At 39.7% G+C, this 17,873-nt stretch overlaps 1 long non-coding RNA gene across 1 annotated transcript; it reads left to right on the top strand.

Annotated features, from left to right (window-relative positions):
* Positions 1–553: 553 nt before the first annotated feature.
* LOC111733716 lies at positions 554–12,144 on the top strand. The gene is made up of 2 exons (XR_002778132.1): positions 554–823; positions 8,959–12,144. It is a non-coding gene; the product is annotated as an uncharacterized LOC111733716 (long non-coding RNA).
* Positions 12,145–17,873: the final 5,729 nt, after the last annotated feature.

Raw genomic sequence — 17,873 nt, 5'->3', positions numbered from 1 at the left:
TAACTATGAGAGTGCAAATGATCTTACTCTTTTAAAGATCTTGTGCACAAAGCATCAGTGAGTTAAAAACAGCGAGGCCCGTGTGTGGGGCGTCTACCAGTCAAAGACCCAGACCTGAAAGGGCAATAACCAGCGCTCTGTGGGGTCCTAGTTTGGGAAAGTCGTAATGGGCATGCAAGAACTATGCTTTGAGTTGATTTTAAAAGAGGAAAATTAAGCATTACTTTGAACAGCGTATGAAGACAGGAATGTTCAAAACCTGTCAGCTGACCCGATTGCCTCTTCTACAACTGGGTAAACTGTGGACCCACCCTTGTGGGACACAAGGAGGACGTTCCCAAGGCAGGAACTACCGCACTACCACCCAACGCGCTCTCGGTGGCCACGTGACGGTGCCTGTACATCACGTGTGGGGGTTGGGACACCGCCCCGCCACTCTCTCGGCCGTCCAATAGAAAACGGGGACTGGTCAGGGTGGGTGGATCCACACGCCCTTCCGCGGGGCTCGCCCAGCGCAGGGCGGGCCCAGCCACCGCCCTCCAGTGAGGTCTGGGCGAGCCCCACTCAGCCAAGGTGAAAGGGCGAAGCGCACGTCAGTCAGGCGGGCTGACCAATGGGCTCGCGCGCTGCCCTCGTGCCCACCCCCGCCTCGGCCTCCCGGCGCCCGCGCTGCTTTCCCTCGGGCCGCCGCGTCCCGCCCGCCCGGGCTTCCATCCGGGTTCTCGCTCGCGGCTACCAGCGACGGCGGGCAGCGGCGGGCGTGAGGGCCGGACCGTCTTTGCGGCGGGCGCTGGTAGGCGGCAGCCTTCTCTGCGAGCCCGAGGTGGGTAAGGTAGAAGGACGGCGCACGCGGGCCTGTCGCCATTTTTCTTCTTTTGGACCTCCCCCGCCAGCCAGGGGCAGTGAGAGAAGGGGAGCGGTGTGGACCGGCCGGCAGAGGCCTGGGGGCTGGGGCGGGCGGGCTTCAAGGAGGACCGCGGGTGGCGGCGGCGCGGGAGGGGGCGGGGGATGGGCGCCGCGTGGCGCGGCGGGTCCCAACCCCCTCCCCTTCCCGCCTAGCGCCTCTCGGGCCGCGGGGGAGGGGTCATTCTTCACATTCTTCACCCCGCCCCTCCCCCCGCTTCAATCAAACTTGAGCGAGGGAAGTCCCGCCCCCGGATGTTGCTCATTGGCCAATGCCGCCTCCCTCTGTGGCGTGACTGGCTGCGGCCTGCGCCAGGTTCCCCTGACGTCACTTCCGCTATCAAGTTTGTGGGCCTGGGAGACCTTGGCCTTGGGGGCTGGGATGCGGGAGGGAAGGTAGGAAGTGCGAGGGGAGGGCCGGGACGCGTCGGTGCGGGCCGGCGGCCCTGGTCTCGCTCCCTACTCCTAATCCGCTTGGCTGAGCGCAGCCTCCATCCTGGAGCTGCGGTGCGGCTGGGTCATCGCGGCCGCCGTCCTTGGGAGAGGCGGGCGGGCCGGAGGGAGGAAGCGGGATCCCGGGGGACAGGCTCGTGCCTGGCGACCTGGGCCTCCTCCAGCGGCCCCAGCCCTGAGTCGGGGCTGCACACCGTGGAAGCAGGCCGGCTGATACACGTCTCTGGCGGGCTCCGGTGTGAGGAATGTGTAACCTTTATGTCCTTGGCCAGCAATGGCCTTCTGTCTCTCCAACTTTTACAGTAGGGCCTGGTCCTCTGCCTTTTATGTCAGAGGTGAGGGTGTGTGTTTTAATAAACTTTTCATTTACGAGAGAGTTGGAAAACGGAAAGAAGGCACTGCGCACAGTGATTGTTAAATTCTTAAAATAAATCAGGAGACTGGATGAGTTTACTTTTTTAACTTTGCTGATAAATACTGCCTTCTTAGCACTCAGTTCCTAAGTGAAAACCTCATTTAGCAGTCCCCTGCATTTCTGTTGGCCGGAAAGTTATGCAACGGTATAAAAAAATCTGTTCAATTCTAAATTTATAGGGATTTTAGAAGCTAATTGTTTATATCCAGGTTTTTCTTATGTATGACAGTCAGGTTCATTTACAGTATATTCAGGGAATATGCGTAGTAAAGGAAGCAAAAACTTGTAAACTTTTGTAAAGTTTGGTTCTTTGAGGGTGTTTGGTTTCTTATACACAGTTGCTAAAAGTAGTTATTTTTGAAAATTTAGAGCTTTTTGAGAGGAGACAAATGTCTTGATCTCTTCTGAATTCAGTTATGACTAAATGGCATTTTTAAATGTGTTACTAAGGTACAGAATTACCTTATTACGTGATGTGGGAGAAAAACCATTTTTGGATATTTCGTGGTGACAGCTGGAAGGTATTTTTCTTTGATCTTGAAACAGGTTGTGTGTCCTCCCCCTCTTCACAAAATTAAAGCTCTGTTAAATTTAAGAGACTCAAGAATTTTGCAAGTTTCCAAAAAAGAGAAAGTTTGTAAATCACTGAGTTCAGACTTACAGAATGAAGAAATCGATATTATTCAAATTGGTCTCCAATGTTTACTCTTTGTGGGCATTTTATTCTGTTGGTTAACATTAACTAGAATTCTTGCTTTAGAGCAGGGCCCCAACCCCTGGACTGTGGGCTGATACCAGACTGGTATGGGTCCGTGGCCTTTTAGGAACTGGGCGGCACAGCAGGAGTTGAGCAGTGGGCAAGCCAGCCAGGGAGGCTTCATCTGTATTTGCAGCTGCTCCCCAGCGCTAGCATCACTCAGATCATCAGGCATTCTCATAGGAGCACCTGTCCCTGGTGCCAAAAAGGTTGGGGACCGCTGGTTAGAATACAGCACACTAGATATTTGTGTACTTTTTTTTCAATAGCTAATGTAGTAATAGTGTTACTAATAGTGGGAATTGCTCAATATTAAATCTAAATCAGTGTTTCAGACTGTAGGACCTGATTCATTTGGTCATTAAATCGGTTTAGTGAGTGGTGATCAGAATTTTTTTTAAAAGTACAGATAATATTAGTTGATTCCACTACAGGCATGTATAATTCTGCAAAGTATCTTTTTCTGAGGGTGTCAAAAAAGTTTGTAAAACACTTTTCAAAGAATGGTATTTTCTTCATTGATAGCACTGGTCTTCAAGAAGTATTAAAAGCATCCCTTTTCATTTATATTTGGTAGAGCTTGTTCCCCTCGTGACAGTTTTCAGGAGTTGGGGGAAATAAATTTGCCATTAATGACCAGTGGGCGTTCTAATCATTTACTATTTTAATAGTCTGAGAAGCTTTTAGACAGTAAGGGCTTTTCACCCCAGAATATTAATTGCCGATGATTTTTCCACATCTAGATGAGAATAGAAGAATCTGGATCCCCCGTAATGAGTTGTCAACATTGCCTCATGTGACCTCAACTGGAATAAAGGAGGCCTGGTCACTGAGTGCTCTTTGCATGTGTGGGTGTTCAAAGCATTAAGTAATGAGAGAAAATGAGAGCCACTACTTTTTTTTTTTTTTTGATACTTAAGCCTTTGAAATCTAGATTGTATTTTACAGTTGTAGCATATCTCATTTTGGGCTAGTTGAATTTCCAGTGCTTAAAAGTTAGATGTGGCTAATGGCTGCTAAAAGGATAGGTAATTCTAGTGGATTGTCTAACTTCTTTTAAAAAATTAACTTTTTCTAGATGAGTATTTGCAGTTTTGTATTATCATTCAGAAATGTTACCTGTCTCTCCACAGCCTCATTTCAAATGAGGAAATTGCTTCAGGTGATTTCTTAGGCCCTTTCTAGGTCTAAGATTTAAATATTTTGAGGCAGCTGACAGCTTCACTTTTAAGAGATTTTTGCTTCTCTAGCAATCTTTTAAGAGATTTTAGAAGATCTGTTTTAAAATGATATTAATGATGAATATGATTTGGGAGCATTTTGTTTTGTTAATTGGTCATCCTTTTCCACTTTGTGTTAGTGTTCATCAGGAAGGTATATTATCTTTGTACACTTGTGAGCCCACCACCCCCTCAGTTATCTGATTGCTTAATGCATAGGAGGGAACATTTTGCTTAGTGAATTCGCTATTGTACAATGTAGACTATGAATTGTCTACTAAGGCTACAGTTAATTATGGTAAACTGTAATATAGATTTAATAACTAGATCCTACTTTTTCTTGGCCTACGGAGGTGTGTAGATTATACAGTGATTTTTCAACCTAGAAGCATCAGTATAATGAAAGATAGGAAAGCAAGAGATTTTAAAGGCTTGAGAAATGGTATATGGTATATAAATAAGGACCGTTAAGCAGAACAAGTCAGCCAAGTGAAGTACTCTACCCTAAATATTTCTGTGCATTATAGGGTTTGTAGTAGAATTTACTTTACTTAGGTATACAGTGGTAACATAGAATATGCTTGTACCAGGGAAGTTGGCCCCAAATTAACAGTTCGCAGTTGAAAATTTACAAAGGAATACTGGGAGTTGACTTTCCATTAGTTACCTTTTAAAAAAATTTCATGACTTCATGTAATCAGGAGCATCTTAGTGTACTCGCTATGAGTCTGAGTAAATGAAAGGATATATATAGTCCTTTTGGAATACATAGCCTAGTATTTAGCTCTTTAAAACTTCATATGAATTTCAGGCTTAGTGCAATGTTTGGTAGAATATAAAATGGAGATTTTCGGTAAGAATTAGGTTAACTTCTATTAGTGAAACTTAGTTATATTCAAAAACTTTATCTTGTCAATTTTACAAGTCAGATTACATTGATGGATTGATCCATTGCTAAAAATACTGTTTGCTGTGTCAAAGGAATCAAAGTGCTATTGGAGAGTTTGATGAATAATAAAATAATGTTTTAATATTCGGCCTGCATCATCAGATAATTCATTAATAGTCAACTGAGTATTTGAGGTTGAAGGAAATATTTATTAAGTAGCCAATATTAAAACTTTGAGCTACTTCGTTTATTATAGGATTATGTAAACTAATGTAAAAGGTAGGCAATTCAGACTTCAGGAAAGATGTTTTAGCTCGGAAGCTCAAACTCTTTAAGTATTTGGAAAGTAGAGTATACCTGTTTCTGGATTGTTAGTTTAGCAGATTTTAAGAATTTAGAAGCTAGTTTGTTTTAAATATTACTTTAGTAAAATTGACAAATGCAAAGGTGAAATTTGTATATTTTACTTCATTAATATGTAGTTTTCATAATGTATATTCAAATACGTCTTTAGGACCATGACACTTAACCTGCTTTTGTTGGATGTCGTAAAAGCTATGGACTTTAGCAGAAAAATTGTATGTACAATTTTTGGGGGTTCCTGAAATTGTGGATGCAGGTTAAGAACTCTGACTTTTTAAGGTGTCGACTATATAAGTAATTTAAACATTATGATATGATATATACATTGTTCATTTAATAAAATATAAGTAGCTTTAAAATGTGAATGTTATGGAGTGAACGTGTTACAGAAACTTGATATAGCTGCAGATACTGACAAGCAAGTTTATTCATAATTAGGAAGTAGATTTGCCTCTTCACAGCACATTTTAAATTGACACAGTATGTTTTAAATTGAAGATAAGTATTTTTAACTGTCTCAAGTATATCTGGGAACGTAAACTTGTCAATATGAGACAATTTCTCATATTGATTTAATTTATTAAGAATAATACCATTCGTGGAGTACTTCTGGGTCATTAAGATGCTTTACATGTGTTCCCAGTCCCCAGAACAGCTCCACGAGTTGTGGCTGTTACAGTTCCCCAATTGGCGATGAGAGAACTAAACCACAGGGAGGTTATGTAACTTGCCCAAGGACGCAGCAACTAAGTAGCTGCTTGATTCCAGAGCCATTGCCGGAAGCTTCTTTCCTGTACTGCTCTTTTGGGCTGAAATCAGTTTCTTAACACATTTTGTCCAAGTCGAATTGTGACTTTTAATCACTCTAATTTTTAGTGGGCAGGGGCAAGCTAGAGATTGAGGTAGTATGTGAGTAAGGATAGAAATTTGCTATAAAAGTTTGTTACTTTTTTAAAAAGAATTATCTGAAAGATCAAATTCAGATAGTTTGGCTAATAGCATCTTGTCTAAGAATGTTTTAGTTAAAATCTAATACTGACGGTTGCAGCTACAATATATTGAACAGCCACTGTGCACTTGGCATTGTAATGAATGGTTTTGTATTTTATTTCTATTTCCTTTAACAGCCCTGTAAGATTTGTCTTGATTTTTATAAGTTAAAATAACAAAGGCCCAGAGATTACATTATGTGTCTAGAAACTGGCTTCCTGTAAATAAGCCAGTATTCAAACTAGCTCTCTGATTCTGCAGTACACTTTAACTATAGAGAATCTCAAGAATGGAAAATAAATTAGCTTAATTACCCCACTCTTTTTCTCTTTTCTAGTAGCCAAGCATTATATAGTTGTGATCTGTACATGTTAGGGTTTTTATTTAACATATTTCTTAATGAACATTTTCTTGGGTCCTCATAATTCATAAATTCTACTATATGGATTGTGTTCTTTGTTTCTGAAAGCTTTTTTAACATTACCTCCTCAGCTGTTAGATATTAGTTTCCAAAATTTGCTGTAATTGTTTTCTTAAACTGCAGGCTGAGAACCATCAGAGGATCATAAAAATTGTGTATAATAAAAGAAAATATAAGAGGATTAGTTGAATAGTATTCATTTGTTGTATTAGTATTTATTAATAGACATGACATGAGTACTATTTAGAAATATAAAATATTCTACTGTGGATTGTGGAACAGTGGGAAACCACTGCTCTAATGAATAGTGATGCTGCATAGTAGATATGTTCCTCTTGCCCCTCACGCATCAAGAATCAACGTTTAGATTATATTTGTATATATTTCACCCAAAATTGAATATTATAATAGCCCTTGGTATGTGAATTGCCAGATCCCTTACTACCAATATGGTACCAATTTACATTGCTGGATCAAGAAAAACAGTACAAAGTAAGCATGCCACACTTGCCAAAATTTAAAAAATGAATACATCTTAAATTCTTTGTTTATTTCATTTTTAGATACCTGTGTTTGATGAAAATTCTAACAGATTTTAAATGAGAAAATTGGTCAGGGCTAGGAGTCGGGGTAGAGGTACCAGTCGGTTTTCCTGTTGGCTGAAAGAACTATGCTGGTTCTGGAGAAAGATTTTTGCTTACGATAAAGGTTTGAATTTTTAGTGACAGTTATCTTCATATTCATACCTTGAATCATCTGGCCTTAAAGAGTCGAAATGGGGTTAAATAGTGAATTTGGAGATTTGGTGTTACCTCTCGTAATTTGGTCAAGTTATTAAACTTCTTAGCACTAGTTTTTCACCTCTTTAAAATAGAGATGGTGACTGTTAAGATGATATACATAAAAGGCATGGTGTGGGGCCTTATTATGTTGGATATGTGGTAAGTCTCCTTAATCTTAGAGATTATTTAATTTAGCGTATTGGTATTACAGTTAGGAAAAGCTGAGGGGCCTAGAAAGGCTAAATAACTTGAACAAGGTTTCAATGGCAGGGTGTGAGCAGGGCCAGGATTTGAACCCTGGTTATTGTTGACTCCAAATGAGTATCGCTATGAACACTTAACGTACAAGTTTTTGTGTTTAATTCTTTCGCGAATATACCTCTGAGGGAAATTGCTTGGTCACATGGTAACTTTTTGATGAACTGCTTAACTTTCCCAAAACACCTGCACCATTTTAAATTCCCACGAGCAGTATTAATAGGGATCTATTTTCTCCACATCTTCATCAACACTTTTTGATCTGCCTTTTAATTTTAGCCACCCTAGTGGGTCTGAAAGTGGTATCTCATTGTGGTTTTGGTTTTGGTTTCCCTAATGACTAACAAATAATAGAGTGTCTTATTTACATATTGGCCCTTTGTGTTTATGAGCCATGTCTTTAGAGAAATGTATATTCAAATCCTTTTTCCCTTCTTTAAAATAGGTTATTAGTTTTAAGTTACTTTTACATATGGTATGAGGTATGGGGTCTAAATTTCTTTTGCATGTGGATATTCAGTTGTCCCAGCACTATTTGTTGGAAAAAAAAAAAAAAAGACAACTTTCTCCATTGAATTGTCTTAGCACCCTTGTTGAAAACCAGTTGACTAAATGTATGGGGTTTATTTCTAGACTTTGAATTCTATTGCATTGAGCTGTATATCATGAGAGTGTTTTTGATTACAGATTTTGGTTATAAGTCACTACTTTAACATTAAATTTAGTGCCTACTTTAAAAAATAAGTAATCTTTACAGTAGTTACCTCTTAAGTATGAAGTCTAAAATGGAGACCAATATTTAGTATGCTTTAGATTAATTTGGTTTTATGATTTGGATTTTAAAACTAAACTGATCATGTTGCTTAGTTCAGAATATTGTACCAAGGTATTAAAATATCTTGGTTCCTGCCTTTGGTCCTCACAGCATCTTTCTAGCTAAAGAAAGGATCCTGATCCTGACTCCGATCCAAGATATAACCTTTGTTTTCGTTAATCAGACCACTGTGTTTGGTGTAATGGAAAATATGAGTTAGGTTAACTTAAAAATTAGGATCTCATTGTGTATATATTTTTATATCATCCCTTTGTACATTAGTTTGTTTAATAGTGGATTATGCATGATATACAGGACTTGCATTTTTGATGTCTTAGAATTTGATAGAGAGGTTCTTATATTCCTTTGTAATGGATTTTTTTGTTTGTTTGTTTCTTTAGGAAGGATAAGGGATTTTATGAGTTTTCATTTTTAGCAACTAATAAAATCAAAAGTTGGTAATAGTCAAGTGATATAAGACTTTCTGAATCTTTAAATATGTATTAAGAGTGGACTTAGATGACCAAGCATTTAAGACAATATTAACCAAATAGAAGAAATGAAAGCATGACATAGATTATACATGTAGCTACAATTTAAATTGCTGATGTTTAGAAACTTTTCCAATTAAATTTACATTCAAATTAAGTGAAAAAGTCGTTTAATACTTTTCCCCCTTTTTTAATCACACAGGAGAACCAGGATTGCCGAGTAGAAAGCCTTCTTGTGGTGCTCCGCTGGAAAATTCACCCTGGATGTTCTCTTCACTGTGGGATGAGGTAGTAGGTTGTATAGTTTTAGGGTCACACCCACCACTGGGAGATAACTATACAATCTACTGTCTTTCCTAACGTGATAGAAAAATCTGCATTCTGATGGTGTCTTAAGAAGTTGATAATTAATCGTACAGTATTTACGATTAACTTGTATAAAAATGGTGTACAAATGGTATTTCTTTGTGGTGTTCAAATTGTTAATTCTTTTAGAGATTACAAACTTTAGCAAGAAGACTAGATGGGGTGGGGATACTTTTTGCTTCTCATTTCTGTATATCAGAATAACCTTTTATTTTGATGTCTATAATTTTATGTTGCATTTTCTTTTGAAAAGATTGTTCTCTTCATTCCAGAAGAAAACATTGCTCTATCAGAGTGAGGTAGTAGATTGTATAGTTGTGGGGTAGTGATTTTACCCTGTTCAGGAGATAACTATACAATCTATTGCCTTCCCTGAGGAGTAGACTTGCTGCATTTTGTTTTTATCTAGATGATATTCAAACTCAGAAGAATAACTTTTGACATTGTTGTATTGACAGTTTGTTTATGTCAGCTGTTGATTTTCTCTGTCCAAGTATATAGTGTATTTACAGTAAACTATGGTTTAACATTTTTACTTTTCACATGTATATTTCAATAACTTGAAATTAAAAATCTTGAAGAGTGGAGAAATTAAGTAACTTTCAGGCAATCTTAATAGGAGAGTAGGCCCCTTTGGAATTGTGAATAGGCTCATCACCCACATCCTCCTTCACATGTGTGTGTGTGTGTGTGTGTTTGTGTGTGTGTGTGGCGGGGTGGTGGGGAGGGGTCCTGGGTGGTAGGGGTAAATATAGACTGGAAAGGCACTTTTGGAGCCAAAAGGAAGTCAGGTTGATTATGATTCATTCTCTGGTTTGGGTTTTTGGGTGGCTTTGGGCAGTGCTTCATCATTGTGTTGATTCGGAAGGCTTCATCTCTCCAGCCTGGAAAAAGGGGAGTTGGGCTCTATAAGTGTCAAAGACCTTCAGCTTTGCCCCCAAACCTGAGTCTTTTATTCATGAAGGGGAGGTCCCCTGAGGCTGTTAAATGGTTGTTTTAAAGAAAATGTGAGGATAATGCTAGGAAGGGCTATTTGAGTTTTAACACTTGAGGAGGCCTATGTTTTAGCTTTTTTCCAATGGCCAAAGCATATGTTACCTTGGGCTTTTATAATCAAAGCCAAAAGCTCCTTGTTTTAAGTGCTTACTGTTTGTTTTGGGAAAAGAAAAAGGCCAACTGTGGCGATGAAGGAGAGGTTATCTCTTCCCAAATATATTCGCTTATTCTGAATCTTAATATCTAAGATAATCATAGTGCAGTGCCATTGGCAACAGGAACTTTGCATGACAGAAAACATCAAATTCTCTCTTGGATGGGCCCAACCCAGGTGATTTGTCTGGGCCAAATTTATGCTTTTTGTTTCATCCCTGGCATATAGATAGACACCTGCATGGTCCAGAATTGGTCTTTGTTATAAATTAAACATACAAAAATCGGGGTTGGGAAGGGGAAGCTTCTACTTTTGAGAGTGTCAAAGAAAAGTGGGAAAGTTCAAGAAATTCACTGAATCTTCGTTAAACTGACTAGTTGAATAACCTCTTTGTGTGGCAAGTACAGTTGTGGAGTTTTGTGGTTTATGCTGCCTCCACTGTGTATATCACCACTCTGCAGTTAGAAACTTAACTAATACTTTAAATGCAGAAAAATGAATTTATATCTTTTATTAATTACACAAGGACCCATTTCATATTCTTACTTGCCAGGCCCAGTAAGTGAATCAAATTATGGAGAACTATATTTTGTTAAAAACACTTAAAAGTGCCTTTATAAAGAGTGTGATAGTCTCCAAAAGCTTGTTTTTGATGGTGACAGTTGACTTTCATTTACTATAATTGAAAGATCAAAAATAAATACCTGAGCCCAGGAGGGGCTGGCTGTAATCTAGGAAACACATGACCTCTAAATGAGGCAGGCAATAAGTTAAATTGTTCCAGTTGACAGTGGCAAACAGGACTTATACTACATAGTGTCATCGAATTTTCTAGTCTATCAAAAGAGGCTGGAGGTTTTATGAAATTTGATATTTAAATTTTGGTAATACATAAATGTTTTTAAAAGTCTGTGGCTCCAACAATACATGGTAGGCTTGATATTAGGCTTCTGGTTTGCATCCTCTGATGTAATTGAATTTTTGTTTCTTCATAATGAGGTTTGATTTTCAGCAAATACATTTATTGTTTTTACTAAGGTCATGTGGCCAGTAACTTTAAAAGCATCAGTGGTTTGAATTTGAAATGAAACCCAAAGCCTAATTTAACAGGATAATTCAAAGTACATCTGCCAAGTAGAAGACGGCAAGAGAAAAAAATGGGTTCCTAGGAAGAGGTAGTAGGTTGCATAGTTTTAGGGCAGGGATTTTGCCCACAAGGAGGTAACTATACGACCTGCTACCTTTCTTAGGGCCTTATTATTCCACGGTAACCTGTTTCCTTGCTACCTTGTTTTGGTGTAAGTAGAGTTCTTTCTGCAGGTTTTTTTATAAATGAAACATTGCAGGAATACCCGAGGGAGCAATGCTTTTGCATTAGTGATTTAAATAGCAGCATGGCATCAACATTGATTACTAAAAGTCAACTAATGAGAATTTAAGACTTCTGAAGTATACCAAGTTGCTTATGTGTCTTACCGGAGTCCCTGGAAAAATCATGCTTTAGAAAGCATGATTTTTTTGTTTTTGCTCAAGTTCCTATTTTTGATCTAGAGACTACCAGATATTTCCCCTCTAAGCCTCTATAATACCTAAAAGAAGACATTTAATAAAACTATTGAAATATTTACTGCTTCTTACACCATATTTGTAAATATCTTGCTAAGTTTCTGGATTTCTTTGTCTTCGGATCTTAAAACTTGGTGCAGTTCTTAGGGTGGTATCGCATACTGTGGAAATCTATCATTGCATTGAGTGTGCATTATGGTATGTAATCCTGTGGTTGAATCTGTTAAGTGTATATACATGCGCTGGAATTACCATAATTTGTTAAACATCTTTCCAATAAAACTATTACTTTTACTTTAAAACTTGTGCCTTTTTAAAGTCATTGTTTCATCTTTGTTCTTGCAGAATGAGATGTATTTTTTATTTGTAGATAGATTTTTATTAGATCTGTTAGAGTACTTAATTTCATTTAATTGCGGTGATTTGCTAATTGTACCGTCATTCACAATTGTATATTAATGAAGCTAACTCGAGCCATATCCAACTCTTCCATTTTTGTTTGTCTTTGTACACACAATTGCATATGCTGAGGACACTTAAGTAATTCTCATTCTTTGAGTCTGCTCAAGCAGACTACCTTTCGAAATCTTATTGTTCCTCTCCAATTTCCCAGTCTGGTTCAAGCATTTACTGAGCCTGGGGTGTGTGTGCATTAGCATCCCAGGGGTAGATTTAATTTATTTCAAACTGTTTTGAATAGTAATATATTTTAAAGGCTCCAGGGTAGAAAGGTTGAAAGGGAATTCAGTGAAGTTTCCTTTCCTCTACTCCCTCCTCATCAGAGGATGTTCCAGTGGAAGGAACATCAGGAGATGGGTTCAAGGAATGTTCTATACCTATGACTAATTGGAGCTTTGAATTTCTTCTATAAATTGATAGTGGCTTCTTAAACATCTTTTATATTGTGCAGTTCTTTAAAATCAAAGACTTTTAAAAAATTTCAATTGGCAAAATTACATCAATTTTACATGTACTGAAAATGCATAGGAAAGCAAGAAAATGCAAATTAATGGCTGTATAGTAGGATTAGGGATGCTGTTTTAAATTTTCTGTAATTTCTAATGCAAGTATTCTAAAGTGGTCCTCAACTTTTTTGGAACGCTCCTATGATCTAACACTTGATGATCTGAGGTAGAGCTGAGGCAGTGATGCTAGCCCTGGGGAGTTGCTGCAGATACAGAGGAAGCTTCACTGGCTGGCTTGCTCACTGCTCACCTGCTGTGCGGCCCAATTCCTAAACCACAGACCGCTACTGGTCTTCATCTTGGGGGTTAGGGACCCCTGTTCTAAATTATCTTTGGCCATTCTTAGTAAGATACTTGGACCACACCAGCCAGCCCTTTCCCCACCCCCACTCCATTGCGCTAGTCAAGTGGTTCCTTGCTCTCCTCACTTTGTGTTTTCTAGTTTTCCTTCCACTCTTAGGCTTTTGTTGGGAGGGGAGCCAAGGGATCCTCTGGTGAGTGGACATAATTCCTTCAGCAATGTTTAGTGGTTGAATGGCCTACCTGAAGGAAGCCTCTGTTCTGACTTCTTGGGATTCTGAGATCCTTGCTTGAAACCTGTAACTTAAAACTTTAGTTTGACTTAAAGGCTGTTTATCCCTAAGTGAGAGCATTGGGGTAGAATAATTACATTGAACTGTATTAGTAGAACAGTGGGTTAGACAAATCAGTGTTTCGAAGAAATACGGAGGCTGTCTAGTGCTGATAGGGAAGCATGACCAATGTCCTAGTTTCTTTCTAGCTTTCTGCCATCTCTAGCACATAGTTTCCATTCTCAAGATCAGCTCTTTTCTCATAGTATGAGTGCTATAAATACTACCGTCACCCTCTTCCTAGGCGCAAAGATGTAAGGGAATAGGTATGCACATTTTCTGTCACCTCAGCAACACCACTTAGTGACTTTTTCTCAGCAGTTGGTTATGTCTCATACTATGGCTGCAAGGTAGGCTGGGAAATGGCTTAGGCCAATTGCTGGGCTGAACAATCAGTTTCATTAGAAAGGAAGAGACAAAGGGAAGTGCGCATGTAACTGCAGCAGAGTGCATTAGGAGCACCTTGGTGTAAAGAAGGCTGACAGCCCCTGCTCCACCCTTGTTAATGCCTAGGCAGCATCAGTTGGGCAGGGCCCCTCACGACCCCTTCTGGCTTGAGAAATTCTCAGTTGAGACTGGAGAGGTTCAGTCGGAAGGGCTGTATGGGACTTTCCACCTTGGTAGGAACAGGGAGCTGGTTAGGTTTGTGTGAATAATACACTATATTATCTCTAGTACAGGGACTGGTACAGAACTGGAACTAAAAACATTTTCTCAAACTAGAATAGTTTTAGGTTCACAGCAGAAAGTACAGAGTTCACATATACTTTGCCCTTACCTCGCCCCCAACTTTCCCACTGTGGACAACCTGACAGCAGCGGTACACTTTAATAAAGTATTTTTTGTCCTCTTTCCATTAAAGTTTTTTCACCATTAGAAATAGAAGCTTAGCCTATTGTTCCATGGAAGGACGCACAACTCTGAGTGCCAAAATTGACTGGAAAATTAGTGACAGAAGCAAGTACTTAAAATTTTTCAGAATTTTGCATAAACTTGTCAAGAGCTAAACTTGGAGGACTGAGGACAGTATTACAAACTTGTCAAGAGCTAAACTTGGAGGACTGAGGACAGTATTACATTAGACCAGCAGAGGAGAGGAAAACACACAATGAATTGTTTATCCACTGAAGAGTTTTACCAGCAAGCAGTAATACAGGGACTGAGACTGCTGTCAGACCAGTGAGTTCTGGAGCAATAGTCCCTGTACTTAGGGCTCTCTGGGATGAGCATGGTGGAACTCTAGATGGAGTGGGGGGGATGGGGCGCATCCAAGGACAGAGGATGATGGATTTGCCTCCTTTCCCCAGGGACTAACCGGGGTGACCACAAAGCTAGGAAAGCCTGTGTACAGCATGGCACTTTGGCAGTGAGAGCTGGAGCACTTGTGGCTACCAACCAGGAGGTGCTAGGGAGGCACCGTGGAAGGCCTGCTCAAAGGACTTCTTGCTAAGATAACCTCAATTTCATTAAGATATGGAATCTTATCTAAAGTGCCCTAGCTCTTGGTGTAGGGGTAGATTGTGACCAGATCTGACCAATGAGATGTTTAAGGAGTTGTAGAGCGTTTCATAAGAGGAAGGTTCTGGAGGAGAAACTGCCTCATACTACACTCTGCTGTTTACCTTTGAACACGGTTGTATGATGATCAGAGCTTCTGCAGCCATCTTGTGACTACAAGATGAAGTACCCCCACAGGGAGTGGGCGCACTGTTATTCGGAGAGGAAAGCTCTCTTCATGGGAGTCCACGTAGCTCAGGAAAGTCCAAGAAAAGCCCTAAGTGTGCTGAAGTGTGAGTAAGATGACAGTGCAGAGGCCATCTAGGAAAGAGCTCTGTGGCTGAGATAAGGATAATAGAGACGAGACTGGATATCTGGCATCTGGAGGAAACAATAGGACCCTAAATGTGAGTGTGGCATGCCATAGGGGAAAGTCTGAAGTGAAAGACATTATTTCAGAAATCTGAATCTTAGAAGCTGTAGTCTGCAAGGACCAAGCTCAGACAACATGAGGACCAAACACCCCTCACTGGTGCTGAGGTGTTAGCCATTTGGAAACTTTGATCAACCTCAGGGAGGATAAAGGGTCGGGGAGAACCCTGAAGTTGATGACTACTAAGATTGCTTTAAATCAGGACGATTACCTTAAATGGATGAAATTTCAGTTTTCTATCATTGGCAGAAATAGGGGCTCAAGATACTCAGAAATAAAAAAAATTACATTTGTGTGCAACTGCAAACTACATAGCTGTTACATTTCTCCAGTTAATATAGACTAAGTTTCTTGCAACATCTCATTTCATATGACAGGCTCTGAATAAATGCTGTGTGTGTGTGCGCGCGTGCATGTGTACACAGTCCTTGCTTTGTATGGTACCTTATTATCAGAAGTTCATGCAATCATATCCTTCCTTAGCTTTGCCTGGTAGAGAATCATAAGAAATGAGAACAAGTTTCTACTGTGAATGAGTTTGCAAAGTGAAAACTGCTTGGATGTAATGTATACTTTGCTTGTTAAAATATGCCCAGCTCCCTTCCATGTCTTGCTTCCCATTAGTCTAGGACCCACTGGTCAGAGATTCTCATGGGAAATTGTCCTAAACTCCTAGTTTGCATCACCAAGCCTATTGGCAGCTTCTTAGGAAGTCAAACACCAAATCCTTTCATTGCTTGTGCTTTCAGTGTCATATCCAAAAAAGCATTGCCAAGACTGATGTCAAACATTTTTTTTTTCCTTACATTTTCTTCTAGGAGTTTTGCAGTGTCAGGTCTAGTGTCTTTCCATTTCAACTTGAAAGACTTCTTTGACCATTTCTTGCAGGGAAGATTTAGTAGTAATAAACTCCCTTAGCTTTTCGTTTGTCTGGGATCCTTAATTTCTCCCTTATTTTTTGAAGGTCACTTTTGCCAGATGTAAAATTCTCAGTTGACAGGCGTTTTTTTCTTTTTTAAAATATAGCATTGTTGCTTTCTGGCCTGCGTGATTTCTGCTCAGAAATCTATTAACAATCTTATTTGGGATCTCTTGTACGTGATGAGTAGCTTTTCTCTTGCTGCTTTCAAAGTTCTTTTTGTGTTTGGCTTTTGACTGTTTGATTATAATGTGTCTTGGTGTGGGTCTTTTGGATTTGTCCTCTTTGGAAATTATGAGCTTCTTGAATTTGTGGAGTTTTGTCTTTCCTCAAATTTTGGAAGTATTCAGCTATTCTTTAAATAATCTCTGTACCCGTTTCTCTTCTGGGACTCCTATAATGTGTATATTGATTCTCTCAATGGTGTATCACAAGTTCCTTAAGTTCTATTCATTTTTCTTCATTCTTTTTCTCCATAGACTCAGTAATTTCAAATGACCTGCCTTCGAACTTACTGATTCTTCTTCCTATTTGTGTCAGCTATTGAACCCCTCTAGTAAATATTTTAATTCAGTTATTGTATTTTCAGCTTTAGAATTTCTCTTTGGCACCTTTCTATACTTTTTCTTTGTTGATATTTTTATTTTGTTTATATATCATTTTTCTGATTTCCTTAGTTCTTTGGGTTTTCCTTCAGCTTGAGCACATTTAAGACACTTGCTTTAAAGATATTTAAAGTCCACAGCCTTTGTTTCTTTTGTTGAAAATTGCGCAAGTGAGAAAATAGCCACATCTTGTCTTTGCAAGCAAGCATGGAAGACCTCCAGTAGTTAGGAGGGCATGTACTCAGCCTTGAGAACCATCCAGGGTGAAGCTAATATCTTCCTGTTTTTTTGTTTGTTTGTTTGTTTTTTGTTTTTTCTAGGCATGAATCTTGTTTGGGCCCTATGCTTGCCTTCCACCACCTCCAATTTTCTCAGATTACATGGCTGCTGTTAAATGTATTAACTTCCCAAAGAATCTCACCATAGCTTCTCAGGGCCTTAGATGATCTTTTGTGTTCCTTTGCCTGAAATTCTTGCTTCAGGCATCCATGGGTCTGTGGTTCCTCTGCAGTTTTCATGTGCTGCTCTGTCCTCCACTTCCTTCAATGACTTCTGCAAATCTGAGATCTGAGATATGCTGTTGTTCCCTGTCTGAATTCTGAGTCAGGCAAGACAGAAACCAGTCCCTCTGGTAGCCCACAGACTAACTTTTTGTGCCTGAGGGAGGGAACTGGGAATTGGGTTACTTCCTCTCAACCATGCCATACCTGGAAGAATGCCAAAAAACTTTCTACCATTTGAATGAGGCTTTTTCTTTATTGGCTGTTTGCTTGGTTACTGTAGATTTGTGTGCGTGCGTGCGTGTGTGTGTGTGTGTGTGTGTGTGTGTGTGTGAGAGGAAAAACAAAGGACTTTTATTCCTATCTCAAAGGGCAGGTCTTCGCAGGACTGGGAAGCGAGTTCAGATGGCGGTGAGGAGGCCCCAACTTGCCAGCAATGAACAGGTTCCACAGGACCGTGATGAGTCACTGTGATGAGTCCCTG

Source organism: Pteropus vampyrus, unplaced genomic scaffold (genome assembly GCF_000151845.1).
Source record: "Pteropus vampyrus isolate Shadow unplaced genomic scaffold, Pvam_2.0 Scaffold623, whole genome shotgun sequence".
Lineage (NCBI taxonomy): Eukaryota > Metazoa > Chordata > Mammalia > Chiroptera > Pteropodidae > Pteropus > Pteropus vampyrus.
This window is presented reverse-complemented; position numbering and strand designations above follow the sequence as displayed.